Raw genomic sequence first — 21182 nt, 5'->3', positions numbered from 1 at the left:
GTTCGGGGTTATTGGGGCTGAGTGTGTTGGTGGTATTTGGGGCTGAGTTTGTTGCGGGTATTTGGGGCTGAGTGTGTTGAGGGTATTTGGGGCTGTTTGTTGGGGCTATCTGGGCCTGTGTGTTGGGAGAATTTGGGGCTGTGTGTTGGGGGTATTTGGGGCTGTGTGTGTTGCGGTATTGGGGGCTGAGTTTGTTGGGGGTATTTGGGGCTGTGTGTTGGGGGCATTTGGGGCTGTGTTGGGGGTATTTGAAGTTGTGTGTTGGGGGTATTTGGGGCTGAGTGTGTTGGGGGTATTTGGGTCTGAGTGTGTTGAGAGTATTTGGGGCTGAGTGTATTTGGGGTGACTGTGTTGGGGGTATTTGGGGCTGAGTGTGTTGGGGGTATTTGGGGCTGAGTGTGTTGGGGGTATTTGGGGCTGAGTGTGTTGAGAGTATTTGGGTCTAAGTGTATTTGGGGTGACTGTGTTGGGGGTATTTGGGGCTGAGTGTGTTGGAGGTATTTGGGGCTCAATGTGTTGGGGGTATTTGGGGCTGAGTGTATTTGGAGCTGACTGTATTTGGGGTATTTGGAGCAGTGTGTTGGGGGCATTTGGGGCTGAGTGTGTTAGGGGTATTTGGGGCTGAGTGTGTTGGGGGTATTTGGGGCTGAGTGTGTTGCGGGTATTTGGGGCTGAGTGTTTTGGGGGTATTTGCGGCTGAGTGTGTTGGGGGTATTTGGCGCTGAGTGTGTTGGGGGTATTTGGGGCTGAGTGTGTTGGGGGTATTTGGCGCTGAGTGTGTTGGGGTTATTTGGGGCTGAGTGTATTGAGGGTATTTGGGTTGAGTGTGTTGGGGGTATTTGGGACTGAGTGATTTGGGGGTATTTGGGGCTGAGTGTGTTGGGGGTGTTTGAAGCTGAGTTTGTTGGAGGTTTTGGGGGCTGAGTGTGTTGCGGGTGTTTATATCTGAGTTTGTTGGAGGTATTTGGGGCTGAGTGTGTTGAGGGTATCTGGGGCTGTTTGTTAGGGGTATCTGGGGCTGTGTGTTGGGGGTATTTGTGGCTGTGTGTTGGGGTATTTGGGGCTGAGTATGCTGTGGGTACTTGGGGCTGAGTGAGGTGCGAGTAATTGGGGCTGTCTGTGTTGGGCTATTTGGCGCTGATGGTGAGTTGGGGCTATTTGGGGCTGAGTTTATTTGGGGGCATTTGGGGCTGAGTGTATTTGGGGCTGTCTGTGTTTGGGGTATTTGGGGCTGTGTTGGGGGTATTTGAAGCTGAGTGTGTTGGGGGTTATTGGGGCTGAGTGTGTTGGTGGTATTTGGGTTGAGTGTGTTGGGGGTATTTGGCGCTGAGTGTGTTGGAGGTATTTGGGGCTGAGTGTGTTGAGGGTATTTGGGTTGAGTGTGTTGGGGGTATTTGGGACTGAGTGAGTTGGGGGTATTTGGGGCTGAGTGTTTTGGAGGTATTTGGGGCTGAGTGTGTTGGGGGTATTTGGCGCTGAGTGTGTTGGAGGTATTTGGGGCTGAGTGTATTGAGGGTATTTGGGTTGAGTGTGTTGGGGGTATTTGGGACTGAGTGAGTTGGGGGTATTTGGGGCTGAGTGTGTTGGGGGTGTTTGAAGCTGAGTTTGTTGGAGGTATTTGGGGCTGAGTGTGTTGAGGGTATTTGGGGCTGAGTGTGTTGGAGGTATTTGGGGCTGAGTGTGTTGAGGGTATCTGGGGCTGTTTGTTGGGGGTATCTGGGGCTGTGTGTTGGGGCAATTTGGGGCTGTGTGTTGGGGTATTTGGGGCTGAGTGTGTTGGTGGTATTTGGTGCTGAGTTTGTTGCGGGTATTTGGGGCTGAGTGTGTTGGGGGTATTTGGGGCTGAGTGTGTTGCGGGTGTTTGAAGCTGAGTTTGTTGGAGGTATTTGGGGCTGAGTGTGTTGAGGGTATTTGGGGCTGAGTGTGTTGGAGGTATTTGGGGCTGAGTGTGTTGAGGGTATCTGGGGCTGTTTGTTGGGGGTATCTGGGGCTGTGTGTTGGGGGAATTTGGGGCTGTGTGTGTTGAGGTATTTGGGGCTGTGTGTGTTGGGGTATTTGGGGCTGAGTGTGCTGTGGGTACTTGGGGCTGAGTGAGGTGGGAGTAATTGGGGCTGTCTGTGTTGGGCTATTTTGCGCTGATGGTGAGTTGCGGCTATTTGGGGCTGAGTGTATTTGGGGGCATTTGGGGCTGAGTGTATTTGGGGCTGTCTGTGTTTGGGGTATTTGGGGCTGTGTTGGGGGTATTTGAAGCTGAGTGTGTTCGGGGTTATTGGGGCTGAGTGTGTTGGTGGTATTTGGGGCTGAGTTTGTTGCGGGTATTTGGGGCTGAGTGTGTTGAGGGTATTTGGGGCTGTTTGTTGGGGCTATCTGGGCCTGTGTGTTGGGAGAATTTGGGGCTGTGTGTTGGGGGTATTTGGGGCTGTGTGTGTTGCGGTATTGGGGGCTGAGTTTGTTGGGGGTATTTGGGGCTGTGTGTTGGGGGCATTTGGGGCTGTGTTGGGGGTATTTGAAGTTGAGTGTGTTGGGGGTATTTGGGGCTGAGTGTGTTGGGGGTATTTGGGTCTGAGTGTGTTGAGAGTATTTGGGGCTGAGTGTATTTGGGGTGACTGTGTTGGGGGTATTTGGGGCTGAGTGTGTTGGGGGTATTTGGGGCTGAGTGTGTTGGGGGTATTTGGGGCTGAGTGTGTTGAGAGTATTTGGGTCTAAGTGTATTTGGGGTGACTGTGTTGGGGGTATTTGGGGCTGAGTGTGTTGGAGGTATTTGGGGCTCAATGTGTTGGGGGTATTTGGGGCTGAGTGTATTTGGAGCTGACTGTATTTGGGGTATTTGGAGCAGTGTGTTGGGGGCATTTGGGGCTGAGTGTGTTAGGGGTATTTGGGGCTGAGTGTGTTGGGGGTATTTGGGGCTGAGTGTGTTGCGGGTATTTGGGGCTGAGTGTTTTGGGGGTATTTGCGGCTGAGTGTGTTGGGGGTATTTGGCGCTGAGTGTGTTGGGGGTATTTGGGGCTGAGTGTGTTGGGGGTATTTGGCGCTGAGTGTGTTGGGGTTATTTGGGGCTGAGTGTATTGAGGGTATTTGGGTTGAGTGTGTTGGGGGTATTTGGGACTGAGTGATTTGGGGGTATTTGGGGCTGAGTGTGTTGGTGGTGTTTGAAGCTGAGTTTGTTGGAGGTTTTGGGGGCTGAGTGTGTTGCGGGTGTTTATATCTGAGTTTGTTGGAGGTATTTGGGGCTGAGTGTGTTGAGGGTATCTGGGGCTGTTTGTTAGGGGTATCTGGGGCTGTGTGTTGGGGGAATTTGTGGCTGTGTGTTGGGGTATTTGGGGCTGAGTATGCTGTGGGTACTTGGGGCTGAGTGAGGTGCGAGTAATTGGGGCTGTCTGTGTTGGGCTATTTGGCGCTGATGGTGAGTTGGGGCTATTTGGGGCTGAGTTTATTTGGGGGCATTTGGGGCTGAGTGTATTTGGGGCTGTCTGTGTTTGGGGTATTTGGGGCTGTGTTGGGGGTATTTGAAGCTGAGTGTGTTGGGGGTTATTGGGGCTGAGTGTGTTGGTGGTATTTGGGTTGAGTGTGTTGGGGGTATTTGGGACTGAGTGAGTTGGGGGTATTTGGGGCTGAGTGTGTTGGGGGTGTTTGAAGCTGAGTTTGTTGGAGGTACTTGGGGCTGAGTGTGTTTAGTGTATTTGGGGCTGAGTGTGTTGGAGGTATTTGGGGCTGAGTGTGTTGAGGGTATCTGGGGCTGTTTGTTGGGGGTATCTGGGGCTGTGTGTTGGGGGAATTTGGGGCTGTGTGTTGGGGTATTTGGGGCTGTGTGTGTTGGGGTATTTGGGGCTGTGTATGCTGTGGGTACATGGGGCTGAGTGAGGTGGGAGTAATTGGGGCTGTCTGTGTTGGGCTATTTGGCGCTGATGGTGAGTTGGGGCTATTTGGGGCTGAGTGTATTTGGGGGCATTTGGGGCTGAGTGTATTTGGGAGCATTTGGGGCTGAGTGTATTTGGGGCTGTTTGTGTTTGGGGTATTTGGGGCTGTGTTGGGGGTATTTGAAGCTGAGTGTGTTGGGGGTATTTGGGGCTGAGTGTGTTGGGGGTATTTGGGGCTGAGTGTGTTGAGAGTATTTGGGGCTGAGTGTATTTGGGGTGACTGTGTTGGGGGTATTTGGGGCTGAGTGTGTTGGGGGTATTTGGGGCTGAGTGTGTTGGGGGTATTTGGGGCTGAGTGTGTTGAGAGTATTTGGGTCTGAGTGCATTTGGGGTGACTGTGTTGGGGGTATTTGGGGCTGAGTGTGTTGGGGGTATTTGGCGCTGAGTGTGTTGGGGGTATTTGGGGCTGAGTGTGTTGAGGGTATTTGGGTTGAGTGTGTTGGGGGTATTTGGGACTGAGTGTATTGAGGGTATTTGGGGCTGAGTGTGTTGGGGGTGTTTGAAGCTGAGTTTGTTGGAGGTTTTTGGGGCTGAGTGTGTTGCGGGTGTTTATTGCTGAGTTTGTTGGAGGTATTTGGGGCTGAGTGTGTTGAGGGTATTTGGGGCTGAGTGTGTTGGGGGTATTTGGCGCTGAGTGTGTTGGGGGTATTTGGGGCTGAGTGTGTTGGGGGTATTTGGCGCTGAGTGTGTTGGGGGTATTTGGGGCTGAGTGTGTTGAGGGTATTTGGGTTGAGTGTGTTGGGGGTATTTGGGACTGAGTGAGTTGGGGGTATTTGGGGCTGAGTGTGTTGGGGGTATTTGGGGCTGAGTGTTTTGGAGGTATTTGGGGCTGAGTGTGTTGGGGGTATTTGGCGCTGAGTGTGTTGGAGGTATTTGGGGCTGAGTGTATTGAGGGTATTTGGGTTGAGTGTGTTGGGGGTATTTGGGACTGAGTGAGTTGGGGGTATTTGGGGCTGAGTGTGTTGGGGGTGTTTGAAGCTGAGTTTGTTGGAGGTATTTGGGGCTGAGTGTGTTGAGGGTATTTGGGGCTGAGTGTGTTGGAGGTATTTGGGGCTGAGTGTGTTGAGGGTATCTGGGGCTGTTTGTTGGGGGTATCTGGGGCTGTGTGTTGGGGCAATTTGGGGCTGTGTGTTGGGGTATTTGGGGCTGAGTGTGTTGGTGGTATTTGGTGCTGGATTTGTTGCGGGTATTTGGGGCTGAGTGTGTTGCGGGTGTTTGAAGCTGAGTTTGTTGGAGGTATTTGGGGCTGAGTGTGTTGAGGGTATTTGGGGCTGAGTGTGTTGGAGGTATTTGGGGCTGAGTGTGTTGAGGGTATCTGGGGCTGTTTGTTGGGGGTATCTGGGGCTGTGTGTTGGGGGAATTTGGGGCTGTGTGTGTTGAGGTATTTGGGGCTGTGTGTGTTGGGGTATTTGGGGCTGAGTGTGCTGTGGGTACTTGGGGCTGAGTGAGGTGGGAGTAATTGCGGCTGTCTGTGTTGGGCTATTTTGCGCTGATGGTGAGTTGCGGCTATTTGGGGCTGAGTGTATTTGGGGGCATTTGGGGCTGAGTGTATTTGGGGCTGTCTGTGTTTGGGGTATTTGGGGCTGTGTTGGGGGTATTTGAAGCTGAGTGTGTTGGGTGTTATTGGGGCTGAGTGTGTTGGTGGTATTTGGGGCTGAGTTTGTTGCGGGTATTTGGGGCTGAGTGTGTTGAGGGTATTTGGGGCTGTTTGTTGGGGCTATCTGGGCCTGTGTGTTGGGAGAATTTGGGGCTGTGTGTTGGGGGTATTTGGGGCTGTGTGTGTTGCGGTATTTGGGGCTGAGTTTGTTGGGGGTATTTGGGGCTGTGTGTTTTGTGGGCATTTGGGGCTGTGTTGGGGGTATTTGAAGTTGAGTGTGTTGGGGGTATTTGGGGCTGAGTGTGTTGAGAGTATTTGGGTCTGAGTGTATTTGGGGCTGAGTGTGTTGGGCGTATTTGGGGCTGAGTGTTTTGGGGGTATTTGCGGCTTAGTGTGTTTAGGGTATTTGGCGCTGAGTGTGTTGGGGGTATTTGGGGCTGAGTGTGTTGAGGGTATTTGGGTTGAGTGTGTTGGGGGTATTTGGGACTGAGTGAGTTGGGGGTATTTGGGGCTGAGTGTGTTGGGGTGTTTGAAGCTGAGTTTGTTGGAGGTTTTGGGGGCTGAGTGTGTTGCGGGTGTTTATATCTGAGTTTGTTGGAGGTATTTGGGGCTGAGTGTGTTGAGGGTATTTGGGGCTGAGTGTGTTGGAGGTATTTGGGGCTGAGTGTGTTGAGGGTATCTGGGGCTGTTTGTTAGGGGTATCTGGGGCTGTGTGTTGGGGAATTTGTGGCTGTGTGTTGGGGTATTTGGGGCTGTGTGTGTTGGGGTATTTGGGGCTCTCTGTGTTGGGCTATTTGGCGCTGATGGTGAGTTGGGGCTATTTGGGGCTGAGTTTATTTGGGGGCATTTGGGGCTGAGTGTATTTGGGGCTGTCTGTGTTTGGGGTATTTGGGGCTGTGTTGGGGGTATTTGAAGCTGAGTGTGTTGGGGGTTATTGGGGCTGAGTGTGTTGGTGGTATTTGGGTTGAGTGTGTTGGGGGTATTTGGGACTGAGTGTGTTGGGAGTGTTTGAAGCTGAGTTTGTTGAGGGTATCTGGGGCTGTTTGTTGGGGGTATCTGGGGCTGTGTGTTAGGGGAATTTGGGGCTGTGTGTTGGGGTATTTGGGGCTGTGTGTGTTGGGGGTATTTGGGGCTGAGTGTGTTGGGAGTGTTTGAAGCTGAGTTTGTTGAGGGTATCTGGGGCTGTTTGTTGCGGGTATCTGGGGCTGTGTGTTGGGGGAATTTGGGGCTGTGTGTTGGGGTATTTGGGGCTGTGTGTGTTGGGGGTATTTGGCGCTGAGTGTGTTGGGGGTATTTGGGGCTGAGTTTGTTGCGGGTATTTGGGGCTGAGTGTTTTGGGGGTATTTGGGGCTGAGTGTGCTGGGGCTATTTGGCGCTGAGTGAGTTGGGGGTATTTGGGGCTGAGTGTGTTGGGGGTTATTGGGGCTGAGTGTGTTGGGGGTATTTGGGGCTGTGTTTGTTGCGGGTATTTGGGGCTGAGTGTTTTGGGGGTATTTGGTGCTGAGTGTGCTGGGGCTATTTGGCGCTGAGTGAGTTGAGGGTATTTGGGGCTGAGTGTGTTGAGGGTATTTGGGTTGAATGTGTTGGGGGTATTTGGGACTGAGTGAGTTGTGGGTATTTGGGGCTGAGTGTATTTGGGGTGACTGTGTTGGGGGTATTTGGGGCTGAGTGTTTTGGGGGTATTTGGTGCTGAGTGTGCTGGGGCTATTTGGGGCTGAGTGTGTTGAGGGTATTTGGGTTGAGTGTGTTGGGGGTATTTGGGGCTGAGTGTGTTGGGAGTGTTTGAAGCTGAGTTTGTTGGAGGTACTTGGGGCTGAGTGTGTTTAGTGTATTTGGGGCTGAGTGTGTTGGAGGTATTTGGGGCTGAGTGTGTTGAGGGTATCTGGGGCTGTTTGTTGGGGGTATCTGGGGCTGTGTGTTGGGGGAATTTGGGGCTGTGTGTGTTGGGGTATTTGGGGCTGTGTATGCTGTGGGTACATGGGGCTGAGTGAGGTGGGAGTAATTGGGGCTGTCTGTGTTGGGCTATTTGGCGCTGATGGTGAGTTGGGGCTATTTGGGGCTGAGTGTATTTGGGGGCATTTGGGGCTGAGTGTATTTGGGAGCATTTGGGGCTGAGTGTATTTGGGGCTGTTTGTGTTTGGGGTATTTGGGGCTGTGTTGGGGGTATTTGAAGCTGAGTGTGTTGGGGGTATTTGGGGCTGAGTGTGTTGAGGGTATTTGGGTTGAGTGTGTTGCGGGTATTTGGGACTGAGTGAGTTGGGGGTATTTGGGGCTGAGTGTGTTGGGGTGTTTGAAGCTGAGTTTGTTGGAGGTTTTTGGGGCTGAGTGTGTTGAGAGTATTTGGGGCTGAGTGTATTTGGGGTGACTGTGTTGGGGGTATTTGGGGCTGAGTGTGTTGGGGGTATTTGGGGCTGAGTGTGTTGGGGGTATTTGGGGCTGAGTGTGTTGAGAGTATTTGGGTCTGAGTGTATTTGGGGTGACTGTGTTGGGGGTATTTGGGGCTGAGTGTGTTGGAGGTATTTGGGGCTCAATGTGTTGGGGGTATTTGGGGCTGAGTGTATTTGGAGCTGACTGTATTTGGGGTATTTGGAGCAGTGTGTTGGGGGTATTTGGGGCTGAGTGTGCTGTGGGTGTTTGGGACTGAGTGTGTTGAGGCTATTTGGGGCTGAGTGTGTTGGGGGTATTTGGGGCTGAGTGTGTTGCGGGTATTTGGGGATGAGTGTGTTGGGGGTATTTGGGGATGAGTGTGTTGGGGGTATTTGGGGCAAAGTGTGTTGGGGGTATTTGGGGTGAGTGTGTTGGGGGTATTTGGGGCAAAGTGTGTTGGGGGTATTTGGGGCTGAGTGTATTTGGAGCTGACTGTATTTGGGGTATTTGGAGCAGTGTGTTGGGGGTGTTTGGGACTGAGTGTGTTGAGGCTATTTGGGGCTAAGTGTGTTGGGGGTATTTGGGGCTGAGTGTGTTGAGGGTATTTGGGGCTGTTTGTTGGGGGTATCTGGGCCTGTGTGTTGGGGGAATTTGGGGCTGTGTGTTGGGGGTATTTGGGGCTGTGTGTGTTGCGGGTATTTGGGGCTTTGTGTGTTGGGGTATTTGGGGCTGAGTTTGTTGGGGGTATTTGGGGCTGTGTGTTGGGGGCATTTGGGGCTGAGTGTGTTGGGGGTATTTGGGGCTGAGTGTGTTGGGGGTATTTGGGGCTGAGTGTGTTGGGGGTATTTGGGGCTGAGTTTGTTGCGGGTATTTGGGGCTGAGTGTGTTGGGGGTATTTGGGGCTGAGTGTGTTGCGGGTGTTTGAAGCTGAGTTTGTTGGAGGTATTTGGGGCTGAGTGTGTTAAGGGTATTTGGGGCTGAGTGTGTTGGAGGTATTTGGGGCTGAGTGTGTTGAGGGTATCTGGGGCTGTTTGTTGGGGGTATCTGGGGCTGTGTGTTGGTGGAATTTGGGGCTGTGTGTTGGGGTATTTGGGGCTGTGTGTGTTGGGGTATTTGGGGCTGAGTATGCTGTGGATACTTGGGGCTGAGTGAGGTGGGAGTAATTGGGGCTGTCTGTGTTGGGCTATTTGGCGCTGATGGTGAGTTGCGGCTATTTGAGGCTGAGTGTATTTGGGGGCATTTGGGGCTGAGTGTATTTGGGGCTGTCTGTGTTTGGGGTATTTGGGGCTGTGTTGGGGGTATTTGAAGCTGAGTGTGTTGGGGGTATTTGGGGCTGAGTGTGTTGAGGGTATTTGGGTTGAGTGTGTTGGGGGTATTTGGGACTGAGTGAGTTGGGGGTATTTGGGGCTGAGTGTGTTGGGGTGTTTGAAGCTGAGTTTGTTGGAGGTTTTTGGGGCTGAGTGTGTTGAGAGTATTTGGGGCTGAGTGTATTTGGGGTGACTGTGTTGGGGGTATTTGGGGCTGAGTGTGTTGGGGGTATTTGGGGCTGAGTGTGTTGGGGGTATTTGGGGCTGAGTGTGTTGAGAGTATTTGGGTCTGAGTGTATTTGGGGTGACTGTGTTGGGGGTATTTGGGGCTGAGTGTGTTGGAGGTATTTGGGGCTCAATGTGTTGGGGGTATTTGGGGCTGAGTGTATTTGGAGCTGACTGTATTTGGGGTATTTGGAGCAGTGTGTTGGGGGTATTTGGGGCTGAGTGTGCTGTGGGTGTTTGGGACTGAGTGTGTTGAGGCTATTTGGGGCTGAGTGTGTTGGGGGTATTTGGGGCTGAGTGTGTTGCGGGTATTTGGGGATGAGTGTGTTGGGGGTATTTGGGGATGAGTGTGTTGGGGGTATTTGGGGCAAAGTGTGTTGGGGGTATTTGGGGTGAGTGTGTTGGGGGTATTTGGGGCAAAGTGTGTTGGGGGTATTTGGGGCTGAGTGTATTTGGAGCTGACTGTATTTGGGGTATTTGGAGCAGTGTGTTGGGGGTGTTTGGGACTGAGTGTGTTGAGGCTATTTGGGGCTAAGTGTGTTGGGGGTATTTGGGGCTGAGTGTGTTGTGGGTATTTGGGGCTGTTTGTTGGGGGTATCTGGGCCTGTGTGTTGGGGGAATTTGGGGCTGTGTGTTGGGGGTATTTGGGGCTGTGTGTGTTGCGGGTATTTGGGGCTTTGTGTGTTGGGGTATTTGGGGCTGAGTTTGTTGGGGGTATTTGGGGCTGTGTGTTGGGGGCATTTGGGGCTGAGTGTCTTGGGGGGATTTGGGGCTGAGTGTGTTGGGGTATTTGGGGCTGAGTGTGTTGGGGGTATTTGGGGCTGAGTTTGTTGCGGGTATTTGGGGCTGAGTGTGTTGGGGGTATTTGGGGCTGAGTGTGTTGCGGGTGTTTGAAGCTGAGTTTGTTGGAGGTATTTGGGGCTGAGTGTGTTAAGGGTATTTGGGGCTGAGTGTGTTGGAGGTATTTGGGGCTGAGTGTGTTGAGGGTATCTGGGGCTGTTTGTTGGGGGTATCTGGGGCTGTGTGTTGGTGGAATTTGGGGCTGTGTGTTGGGGTATTTGGGGCTGTGTGTGTTGGGGTATTTGGGGCTGAGTATGCTGTGGATACTTGGGGCTGAGTGAGGTGGGAGTAATTGGGGCTGTCTGTGTTGGGCTATTTGGCGCTGATGGTGAGTTGGGGCTATTTGGGGCTGAGTTTATTTGGGGGCATTTGGGGCTGAGTGTATTTGGGGCTGTCTGTGTTTGGGGTATTTGGGGCTGTGTTGGGGGTATTTGAAGCTGAGTGTGTTGGGGGTTATTGGGGCTGAGTGTGTTGGTGGTATTTGGGTTGAGTGTGTTGGGGGTATTTGGGACTGAGTGAGTTGGGGGTATTTGGGGCTGAGTGTGTTGGGGGTGTTTGAAGCTGAGTTTGTTGGAGGTACTTGGGGCTGAGTGTGTTTAGTGTATTTGGGGCTGAGTGTGTTGGAGGTATTTGGGGCTGAGTGTGTTGAGGGTATCTGGGGCTGTTTGTTGGGGGTATCTGGGGCTGTGTGTTGGGGGAATTTGGGGCTGTGTGTTGGGGTATTTGGGGCTGTGTGTGTTGGGGTATTTGGGGCTGAGTGTGTTGAGGGTATCTGGGGCTGTTTGTTGGGGGTATCTGGGGCTGTGTGTTGGTGGAATTTGGGGCTGTGTGTTGGGGTATTTGGGGCTGTGTGTGTTGGGGTATTTGGGGCTGAGTATGCTGTGGATACTTGGGGCTGAGTGAGGTGGGAGTAATTGGGGCTGTCTGTGTTGGGCTATTTGGCGCTGATGGTGAGTTGGGGCTATTTGGGGCTGAGTTTATTTGGGGGCATTTGGGGCTGAGTGTATTTGGGGCTGTCTGTGTTTGGGGTATTTGGGGCTGTGTTGGGGGTATTTGAAGCTGAGTGTGTTGGGGGTTATTGGGGCTGAGTGTGTTGGTGGTATTTGGGTTGAGTGTGTTGGGGGTATTTGGGACTGAGTGAGTTGGGGGTATTTGGGGCTGAGTGTGTTGGGGGTGTTTGAAGCTGAGTTTGTTGGAGGTACTTGGGGCTGAGTGTGTTTAGTGTATTTGGGGCTGAGTGTGTTGGAGGTATTTGGGGCTGAGTGTGTTGAGGGTATCTGGGGCTGTTTGTTGGGGGTATCTGGGGCTGTGTGTTGGGGGAATTTGGGGCTGTGTGTTGGGGTATTTGGGGCTGTGTGTGTTGGGGTATTTGGGGCTGTGTATGCTGTGGGTACATGGGGCTGAGTGAGGTGGGAGTAATTGGGGCTGTCTGTGTTGGGCTATTTGGCGCTGATGGTGAGTTGGGGCTATTTGGGGCTGAGTGTATTTGGGGGCATTTGGGGCTGAGTGTATTTGGGAGCATTTGGAGCTGAGTGTATTTGGGGCTGTTTGTGTTTGGGGTATTTGGGGCTGTGTTGGGGGTATTTGAAGTTGAGTGTGTTGGGGGTATTTGGGGCTGAGTGTGTTGGGGGTATTTGGGGCTGAGTGTGTTGAGAGTATTTGGGGCTGAGTGTATTTGGGGTGACTGTGTTGGGGGTATTTGGGGCTGAGTGTGTTGGGGGTATTTGGGGCTGAGTGTGTTGGGGGTATTTGGGGCTGAGTGTGTTGAGAGTATTTGGGTCTGAGTGCATTTGGGGTGACTGTGTTGGGGGTATTTGGGGCTGAGTGTGTTGGGGGTATTTGGCGCTGAGTGTGTTGGGGGTATTTGGGGCTGAGTGTGTTGAGGGTATTTGGGTTGAGTGTGTTGGGGGTATTTGGGACTGAGTGTATTGAGGGTATTTGGGGCTGAGTGTGTTGGGGGTGTTTGAAGCTGAGTTTGTTGGAGGTTTTTGGGGCTGAGTGTGTTGCGGGTGTTTATTGCTGAGTTTGTTGGAGGTATTTGGGGCTGAGTGTGTTGAGGGTATTTGGGGCTGAGTGTGTTGGGGGTATTTGGCGCTGAGTGTGTTGGGGGTATTTGGGGCTGAGTGTGTTGGGGGTATTTGGCGCTGAGTGTGTTGGGGGTATTTGGGGCTGAGTGTGTTGAGGGTATTTGGGTTGAGTGTGTTGGGGGTATTTGGGACTGAGTGAGTTGGGGGTATTTGGGGCTGAGTGTGTTGGGGGTATTTGGGGCTGAGTGTTTTGGAGGTATTTGGGGCTGAGTGTGTTGGGGGTATTTGGCGCTGAGTGTGTTGGAGGTATTTGGGGCTGAGTGTATTGAGGGTATTTGGGTTGAGTGTGTTGGGGGTATTTGGGACTGAGTGAGTTGGGGGTATTTGGGGCTGAGTGTGTTGGGGGTGTTTGAAGCTGAGTTTGTTGGAGGTATTTGGGGCTGAGTGTGTTGAGGGTATTTGGGGCTGAGTGTGTTGGAGGTATTTGGGGCTGAGTGTGTTGAGGGTATCTGGGGCTGTTTGTTGGGGGTATCTGGGGCTGTGTGTTGGGGCAATTTGGGGCTGTGTGTTGGGGTATTTGGGGCTGAGTGTGTTGGTGGTATTTGGTGCTGGATTTGTTGCGGGTATTTGGGGCTGAGTGTGTTGCGGGTGTTTGAAGCTGAGTTTGTTGGAGGTTTTTGGGGCTGAGTGTGTTGAGAGTATTTGGGGCTGAGTGTATTTGGGGTGACTGTGTTGGGGGTATTTGGGGCTGAGTGTGTTGGGGGTATTTGGGGCTGAGTGTGTTGGGGGTATTTGGGGCTGAGTGTGGTGAGAGTATTTGGGTCTGAGTGTATTTGGGGTGACTGTGTTGGGGGTATTTGGGGCTGAGTGTGTTGGAGGTATTTGGGGCTCAATGTGTTGGGGGTATTTGGGGCTGAGTGTATTTGGAGCTGACTGTATTTGGGGTATTTGGAGCAGTGTGTTGGGGGTATTTGGGGCTGAGTGTGCTGTGGGTGTTTGGGACTGAGTGTGTTGAGGCTATTTGGGGCTGAGTGTGTTGGGGGTATTTGGGGCTGAGTGTGTTGCGGGTATTTGGGGATGAGTGTGTTGGGGGTATTTGGGGATGAGTGTGTTGGGGGTATTTGGGGCAAAGTGTGTTGGGGGTATTTGGGGTGAGTGTGTTGGGGGTATTTGGGGCAAAGTGTGTTGGGGGTATTTGGGGCTGAGTGTATTTGGAGCTGACTGTATTTGGGGTATTTGGAGCAGTGTGTTGGGGGTGTTTGGGACTGAGTGTGTTGAGGCTATTTGGGGCTAAGTGTGTTAGGGGTATTTGGGGCTGAGTGTATTGAGGGTATTTGGGGCTGTTTGTTGGGGGTATCTGGGCCTGTGTGTTGGGGGAATTTGGGGCTGTGTGTTGGGGGTATTTGGGGCTGTGTGTGTTGCGGGTATTTGGGGCTTTGTGTGTTGGGGTATTTGGGGCTGAGTTTGTTGGGGGTATTTGGGGCTGTGTGTTGGGGGCATTTGGGGCTGAGTGTGTTGGGGGTATTTGGGGCTGAGTGTGTTGGGGGTATTTGGGGCTGAGTGTGTTGGGGGTATTTGGGGCTGAGTTTGTTGCGGGTATTTGGGGCTGAGTGTGTTGGGGGTATTTGGGGCTGAGTGTGTTGCGGGTGTTTGAAGCTGAGTTTGTTGGAGGTATTTGGGGCTGAGTGTGTTAAGGGTATTTGGGGCTGAGTGTGTTGGAGGTATTTGGGGCTGAGTGTGTTGAGGGTATCTGGGGCTGTTTGTTGGGGGTATCTGGGGCTGTGTGTTGGTGGAATTTGGGGCTGTGTGTTGGGGTATTTGGGGCTGTGTGTGTTGGGGTATTTGGGGCTGAGTATGCTGTGGATACTTGGGGCTGAGTGAGGTGGGAGTAATTGGGGCTGTCTGTGTTGGGCTATTTGGCGCTGATGGTGAGTTGCGGCTATTTGAGGCTGAGTGTATTTGGGGGCATTTGGGGCTGAGTGTATTTGGGGCTGTCTGTGTTTGGGGTATTTGGGGCTGTGTTGGGGGTATTTGAAGCTGAGTGTGTTGGGGGTATTTGGGGCTGAGTGTGTTGAGGGTATTTGGGTTGAGTGTGTTGGGGGTATTTGGGACTGAGTGAGTTGGGGGTATTTGGGGCTGAGTGTGTTGGGGTGTTTGAAGCTGAGTTTGTTGGAGGTACTTGGGGCTGAGTGTGTTTAGTGTATTTGGGGCTGAGTGTGTTGGAGGTATTTGGGGCTGAGTGTGTTGAGGGTATCTGGGGCTGTTTGTTGGGGGTATCTGGGGCTGTGTGTTGGGGGAATTTGGGGCTGTGTGTTGGGGTATTTGGGGCTGTGTGTGTTGGGGTATTTGGGGCTGAGTGTGTTGAGGGTATCTGGGGCTGTTTGTTGGGGGTATCTGGGGCTGTGTGTTGGTGGAATTTGGGGCTGTGTGTTGGGGTATTTGGGGCTGTGTGTGTTGGGGTATTTGGGGCTGAGTATGCTGTGGATACTTGGGGCTGAGTGAGGTGGGAGTAATTGGGGCTGTCTGTGTTGGGCTATTTGGCGCTGATGGTGAGTTGGGGCTATTTGGGGCTGAGTTTATTTGGGGGCATTTGGGGCTGAGTGTATTTGGGGCTGTCTGTGTTTGGGGTATTTGGGGCTGTGTTGGGGGTATTTGAAGCTGAGTGTGTTGGGGGTTATTGGGGCTGAGTGTGTTGGTGGTATTTGGGTTGAGTGTGTTGGGGGTATTTGGGACTGAGTGAGTTGGGGGTATTTGGGGCTGAGTGTGTTGGGGGTGTTTGAAGCTGAGTTTGTTGGAGGTACTTGGGGCTGAGTGTGTTTAGTGTATTTGGGGCTGAGTGTGTTGGAGGTATTTGGGGCTGAGTGTGTTGAGGGTATCTGGGGCTGTTTGTTGGGGGTATCTGGGGCTGTGTGTTGGGGGAATTTGGGGCTGTGTGTTGGGGTATTTGGGGCTGTGTGTGTTGGAGTATTTGGGGCTGTGTATGCTGTGGTTACATGGGGCTGAGTGAGGTGGGAGTAATTGGGGCTGTCTGTGTTGGGCTATTTGGCGCTGATGGTGAGTTGGGGCTATTTGGGGCTGAGTGTATTTGGGGGCATTTGGGGCTGAGTGTATTTGGGAGCATTTGGGGCTGAGTGTATTTGGGGCTGTTTGTGTTTGGGGTATTTGGGGCTGTGTTGGGGGTATTTGAAGTTGAGTGTGTTGGGGGTATTTGGGGCTGAGTGTGTTGGGGGTATTTGGGGCTGAGTGTGTTGAGAGTATTTGGGGCTGAGTGTATTTGGGGTGACTGTGTTGGGGGTATTTGGGGCTGAGTGTGTTGGGGGTATTTGGGGCTGAGTGTGTTGGGGGTATTTGGGGCTGAGTGTGTTGAGAGTATTTGGGTCTGAGTGCATTTGGGGTGACTGTGTTGGGGGTATTTGGGGCTGAGTGTGTTGGGGGTATTTGGCGCTGAGTGTGTTGGGGGTATTTGGGGCTGAGTGTGTTGAGGGTATTTGGGTTGAGTGTGTTGGGGGTATTTGGGACTGAGTGTATTGAGGGTATTTGGGGCTGAGTGTGTTGGGGGTGTTTGAAGCTGAGTTTGTTGGAGGTTTTTGGGGCTGAGTGTGTTGCGGGTGTTTATTGCTGAGTTTGTTGGAGGTATTTGGGGCTGAGTGTGTTGAGGGTATTTGGGGCTGAGTGTGTTGGGGGTATTTGGCGCTGAGTGTGTTGGGGGTATTTGGGGCTGAGTGTGTTGGGGGTATTTGGCGCTGAGTGTGTTGGGGGTATTTGGGGCTGAGTGTGTTGAGGGTATTTGGGTTGAGTGTGTTGGGGGTATTTGGGACTGAGTGAGTTGGGGGTATTTGGGGCTGAGTGTGTTGGGGGTATTTGGGGCTGAGTGTTTTGGAGGTATTTGGGGCTGAGTGTGTTGGGGGTATTTGGCGCTGAGTGTGTTGGAGGTATTTGGGGCTGAGTGTATTGAGGGTATTTGGGTTGAGTGTGTTGGGGGTATTTGGGACTGAGTGAGTTGGGGGTATTTGGGGCTGAGTGTGTTGGGGGTGTTTGAAGCTGAGTTTGTTGGAGGTATTTGGGGCTGAGTGTGTTGAGGGTATTTGGGGCTGAGTGTGTTGGAGGTATTTGGGGCTGAGTGTGTTGAGGGTATCTGGGGCTGTTTGTTGGGGGTATCTGGGGCTGTGTGTTGGGGCAATTTGGGGCTGTGTGTTGGGGTATTTGGGGCTGAGTGTGTTGGTGGTATTTGGTGCTGGATTTGTTGCGGGTATTTGGGGCTGAGTGTGTTGCGGGTGTTTGAAGCTGAGTTTGTTGGAGGTTTTTGGGGCTGAGTGTGTTGAGAGTATTTGGGGCTGAGTGTATTTGGGGTGACTGTGTTGGGGGTATTTGGGGCTGAGTGTGTTGGGGGTATTTGGGGCTGAGTGTGTTGGGGGTATTTGGGGCTGAGTGTGTTGAGAGTATTTGGGTCTGAGTGTATTTGGGGTGACTGTGTTGGGGGTATTTGGGGCTGAGTGTGTTGAGAGTATTTGGGTCTGAGTGTATTTGGGGTGACTGTGTTGGGGGTATTTGGGGCTGAGTGTGTTGGAGGTATTTGGGGCTCAATGTGTTGGGGGTATTTGGGGCTGAGTGTATTTGGAGCTGACTGTATTTGGGGTATTTGGAGCAGTGTGTTGGGGGTATTTGGGGCTGAGTGTGCTGTGGGTGTTTGGGACTGAGTGTGTTGAGGCTATTTGGGGCTGAGTGTGTTGGGGGTATTTGGGGCTGAGTGTGTTGCGGGTATTTGGGGATGAGTGTGTTGGGGGTATTTGGGGATGAGTGTGTTGGGGGTATTTGGGGCAGAGTGTGTTGGGGGTATTTGGGGTGAGTGTGTTGGGGGTATTTGGGGCAAAGTGTGTTGGGGGTATTTGGGGCTGAGTGTATTTGGAGCTGACTGTATTTGGGGTATTTGGAGCAGTGTGTTGGGGGTGTTTGGGACTGAGTGTGTTGAGGCTATTTGGGGCTAAGTGTGTTGGGGGTATTTGGGGCTGAGTGTGTTGAGGGTATTTGGGGCTGTTTGTTGGGGGTATCTGGGCCTGTGTGTTGGGGGAATTTGGGGCTGTGTGTTGGGGGTATTTGGGGCTGTGTGTGTTGCGGGTATTTGGGGCTTTGTGTGTTGGGGTATTTGGGGCTGAGTTTGTTGGGGGTATTTGGGGCTGTGTGTTGGGGGCATTTGGGGCTGAGTGTGTTGGGGGTATTTGGGGCTGAGTGTGTTGGGGGTATTTGGGGCTGAGTGTGTTGGGGGTATTTGGGGCTGAGTTTGTTGCGGGTATTTGGGGCTGAGTGTGTTGGGGGTATTTGGGGCTGAGTGTGTTGCGGGTGTTTGAAGCTGAGTTTGTTGGAGGTATTTGGGGCTGAGTGTGTTAAGGGTATTTGGGGCTGAGTGTGTTGGAGGTATTTGGGGCTGAGTGTGTTGAGGGTATCTGGGGCTGTTTGTTGGGGGTATCTGGGGCTGTGTGTTGGTGGAATTTGGTGCTGTGTGTTGGGGTATTTGGGGCTGTGTGTGTTGGGGTATTTGGGGCTGAGTATGCTGTGGATACTTGGGGCTGAGTGAGGTGGGAGTAATTGGGGCTGTCTGTGTTGGGCTATTTGGCGCTGATGGTGAGTTGCGGCTATTTGAGGCTGAGTGTATTTGGGGGCATTTGGGGCTGAGTGTATTTGGGGCTGTCTGTGTTTGGGGTATTTGGGGCTGTGTTGGGGGTATTTGAAGCTGAGTGTGTTGGGGGTATTTGGGGCTGAGTGTGTTGAGGGTATTTGGGTTGAGTGTGTTGGGGGTATTTGGGACTGAGTGAGTTGGGGGTATTTGGGGCTGAGTGTGTTGGGGTGTTTGAAGCTGAGTTTGTTGGAGGTTTTTGGGGCTGAGTGTGTTGAGAGTATTTGGGGCTGAGTGTATTTGGGGTGACTGTGTTGGGGGTATTTGGGGCTGAGTGTGTTGGGGGTATTTGGGGCTGAGTGTGTTGGGGGTATTTGGGGCTGAGTGTGTTGAGAGTATTTGGGTCTGAGTGTATTTGGGGTGACTGTGTTGGGGGTATTTGGGGCTGAGTGTGTTGGAGGTATTTGGGGCTCAATGTGTTGGGGGTATTTGGGGCTGAGTGTATTTGGAGCTGACTGTATTTGGGGTATTTGGAGCAGTGTGTTGGGGGTATTTGGGGCTGAGTGTGCTGTGGGTGTTTGGGACTGAGTGTGTTGAGGCTATTTGGGGCTGAGTGTGTTGGGGGTATTTGGGGCTGAGTGTGTTGGGGGTATTTGGGGCTGAGTGTGTTGAGAGTATTTGGGTCTGAGTGTATTTGGGGTGACTGTGTTGGGGGTATTTGGGGCTGAGTGTGTTGGAGGTATTTGGGGCTCAATGTGTTGGGGGTATTTGGGGCTGAGTGTATTTGGAGCTGACTGTATTTGGGGTATTTGGAGCAGTGTGTTGGGGGTATTTGGGGCTGAGTGTGCTGTGGGTGTTTGGGACTGAGTGTGTTGAGGCTATTTGGGGCTGAGTGTGTTGGGGGTATTTGGGGCTGAGTGTGTTGCGGGTATTTGGGGATGAGTGTGTTGGGGGTATTTGGGGATGAGTGTGTTGGGGGTATTTGGGGCAAAGTGTGTTGGGGGTATTTGGGGTGAGTGTGTTGGGGGTATTTGGGGCAAAGTGTGTTGGGGGTATTTGGGGCTGAGTGTATTTGGAGCTGACTGTATTTGGGGTATTTGGAGCAGTGTGTTGGGGGTGTTTGGGACTGAGTGTGTTGAGGCTATTTGGGGCTAAGTGTGTTGGGGGTATTTGGGGCTGAGTGTGTTGTGGGTATTTGGGGCTGTTTGTTGGGGGTATCTGGGCCTGTGTGTTGGGGGAATTTGGGGCTGTGTGTTGGGGGTATTTGGGGCTGTGTGTGTTGCGGGTATTTGGGGCTTTGTGTGTTGGGGTATTTGGGGCTGAGTTTGTTGGGGGTATTTGGGGCTGTGTGTTGGGGGCATTTGGGGCTGAGTGTCTTGGGGGGATTTGGGGCTGAGTGTGTTGGGGTATTTGGGGCTGAGTGTGTTGGGGGTATTTGGGGCTGAGTTTGTTGCGGGTATTTGGGGCTGAGTGTGTTGGGGGTATTTGGGGCTGAGTGTGTTGCGGGTGTTTGAAGCTGAGTTTGTTGGAGGTATTTGGGGCTGAGTGTGTTAAGGGTATTTGGGGCTGAGTGTGTTGGAGGTATTTGGGGCTGAGTGTGTTGAGGGTATCTGGGGCTGTTTGTTGGGGGTATCTGGGGCTGTGTGTTGGTGGAATTTGGGGCTGTGTGTTGGGGTATTTGGGGCTGTGTGTGTTGGGGTATTTGGGGCTGAGTATGCTGTGGATACTTGGGGCTGAGTGAGGTGGGAGTAATTGGGGCTGTCTGTGTTGGGCTATTTGGCGCTGATGGTGAGTTGGGGCTATTTGGGGCTGAGTTTATTTGGGGGCATTTGGGGCTGAGTGTATTTGGGGCTGTCTGTGTTTGGGGTATTTGGGGCTGTGTTGGGGGTATTTGAAGCTGAGTGTGTTGGGGGTTATTGGGGCTGAGTGTGTTGGTGGTATTTGGGTTGAGTGTGTTGGGGGTATTTGGGACTGAGTGAGTTGGGGGTATTTGGGGCTGAGTGTGTTGGGGGTGTTTGAAGCTGAGTTTGTTGGAGGTACTTGGGGCTGAGTGTGTTTAGTGTATTTGGGGCTGAGTGTGTTGGAGGTATTTGGGGCTGAGTGTGTTGAGGGTATCTGGGGCTGTTTGTTGGGGGTATCTGGGGCTGTGTGTTGGGGGAATTTGGGGCTGTGTGTTGGGGTATTTGGGGCTGTGTGTGTTGGGGTATTTGGGGCTGAGTGTGTTGAGGGTATCTGGGGCTGTTTGTTGGGGGTATCTGGGGCTGTGTGTTGGTGGAATTTGGGGCTGTGTGTTGGGGTATTTGGGGCTGTGTGTGTTGGGGTATTTGGGGCTGAGTATGCTGTGGATACTTGGGGCTGAGTGAGGTGGGAGTAATTGGGGCTGTCTGTGTTGGGCTATTTGGCGCTGATGGTGAGTTGGGGCTATTTGGGGCTGAGTTTATTTGGGGGCATTTGGGGCTGAGTGTATTTGGGGCTGTCTGTGTTTGGGGTATTTGGGGCTGTGTTGGGGGTATTTGAAGCTGAGTGTGTTGGGGGTTATTGGGGCTGAGTGTGTTGGTGGTATTTGGGTTGAGTGTGTTGGGGGTATTTGGGACTGAGTGAGTTGGGGGTATTTGGGGCTGAGTGTGTTGGGGGTGTTTGAAGCTGAGTTTGTTGGAGGTACTTGGGGCTGAGTGTGTTTAGTGTATTTGGGGCTGAGTGTGTTGGAGGTATTTGGGGCTGAGTGTGTTGAGGGTATCTGGGGCTGTTTGTTGGGGGTATCTGGGGCTGTGTGTTGGGGGAATTTGGGGCTGTGTGTTGGGGTATTTGGGGCTGTGTGTGTTGGGGTATTTGGGGCTGTGTATGCTGTGGGTACATGGGGCTGAGTGAGGTGGGAGTAATTGGGGCTGTCTGTGTTGGGCTATTTGGCGCTGATGGTGAGTTGGGGCTATTTGGGGCTGAGTGTATTTGGGGGCATTTGGGGCTGAGTGTATTTGGGAGCATTTGGAGCTGAGTGTATTTGGGGCTGTTTGTGTTTGGGGTATTTGGGGCTGTGTTGGGGGTATTTGAAGTTGAGTGTGTTGGGGGTATTTGGGGCTGAGTGTGTTGGGGGTATTTGGGGCTGAGTGTGTTGAGAGTATTTGGGGCTGAGTGTATTTGGGGTGACTGTGTTGGGGGTATTTGGGGCTGAGTGTGTTGGGGGTATTTGGGGCTGAGTGTGTTGGGGGTATTTGGGGCTGAGTGTGTTGAGAGTATTTGGGTCTGAGTGCATTTGGGGTGACTGTGTTGGGGGTATTTGGGGCTGAGTGTGTT

This window comes from Pristiophorus japonicus, chromosome 4 (assembly GCF_044704955.1).
Source record: "Pristiophorus japonicus isolate sPriJap1 chromosome 4, sPriJap1.hap1, whole genome shotgun sequence".
Lineage (NCBI taxonomy): Eukaryota > Metazoa > Chordata > Chondrichthyes > Pristiophoridae > Pristiophorus > Pristiophorus japonicus.
This window is presented reverse-complemented; position numbering follows the sequence as displayed.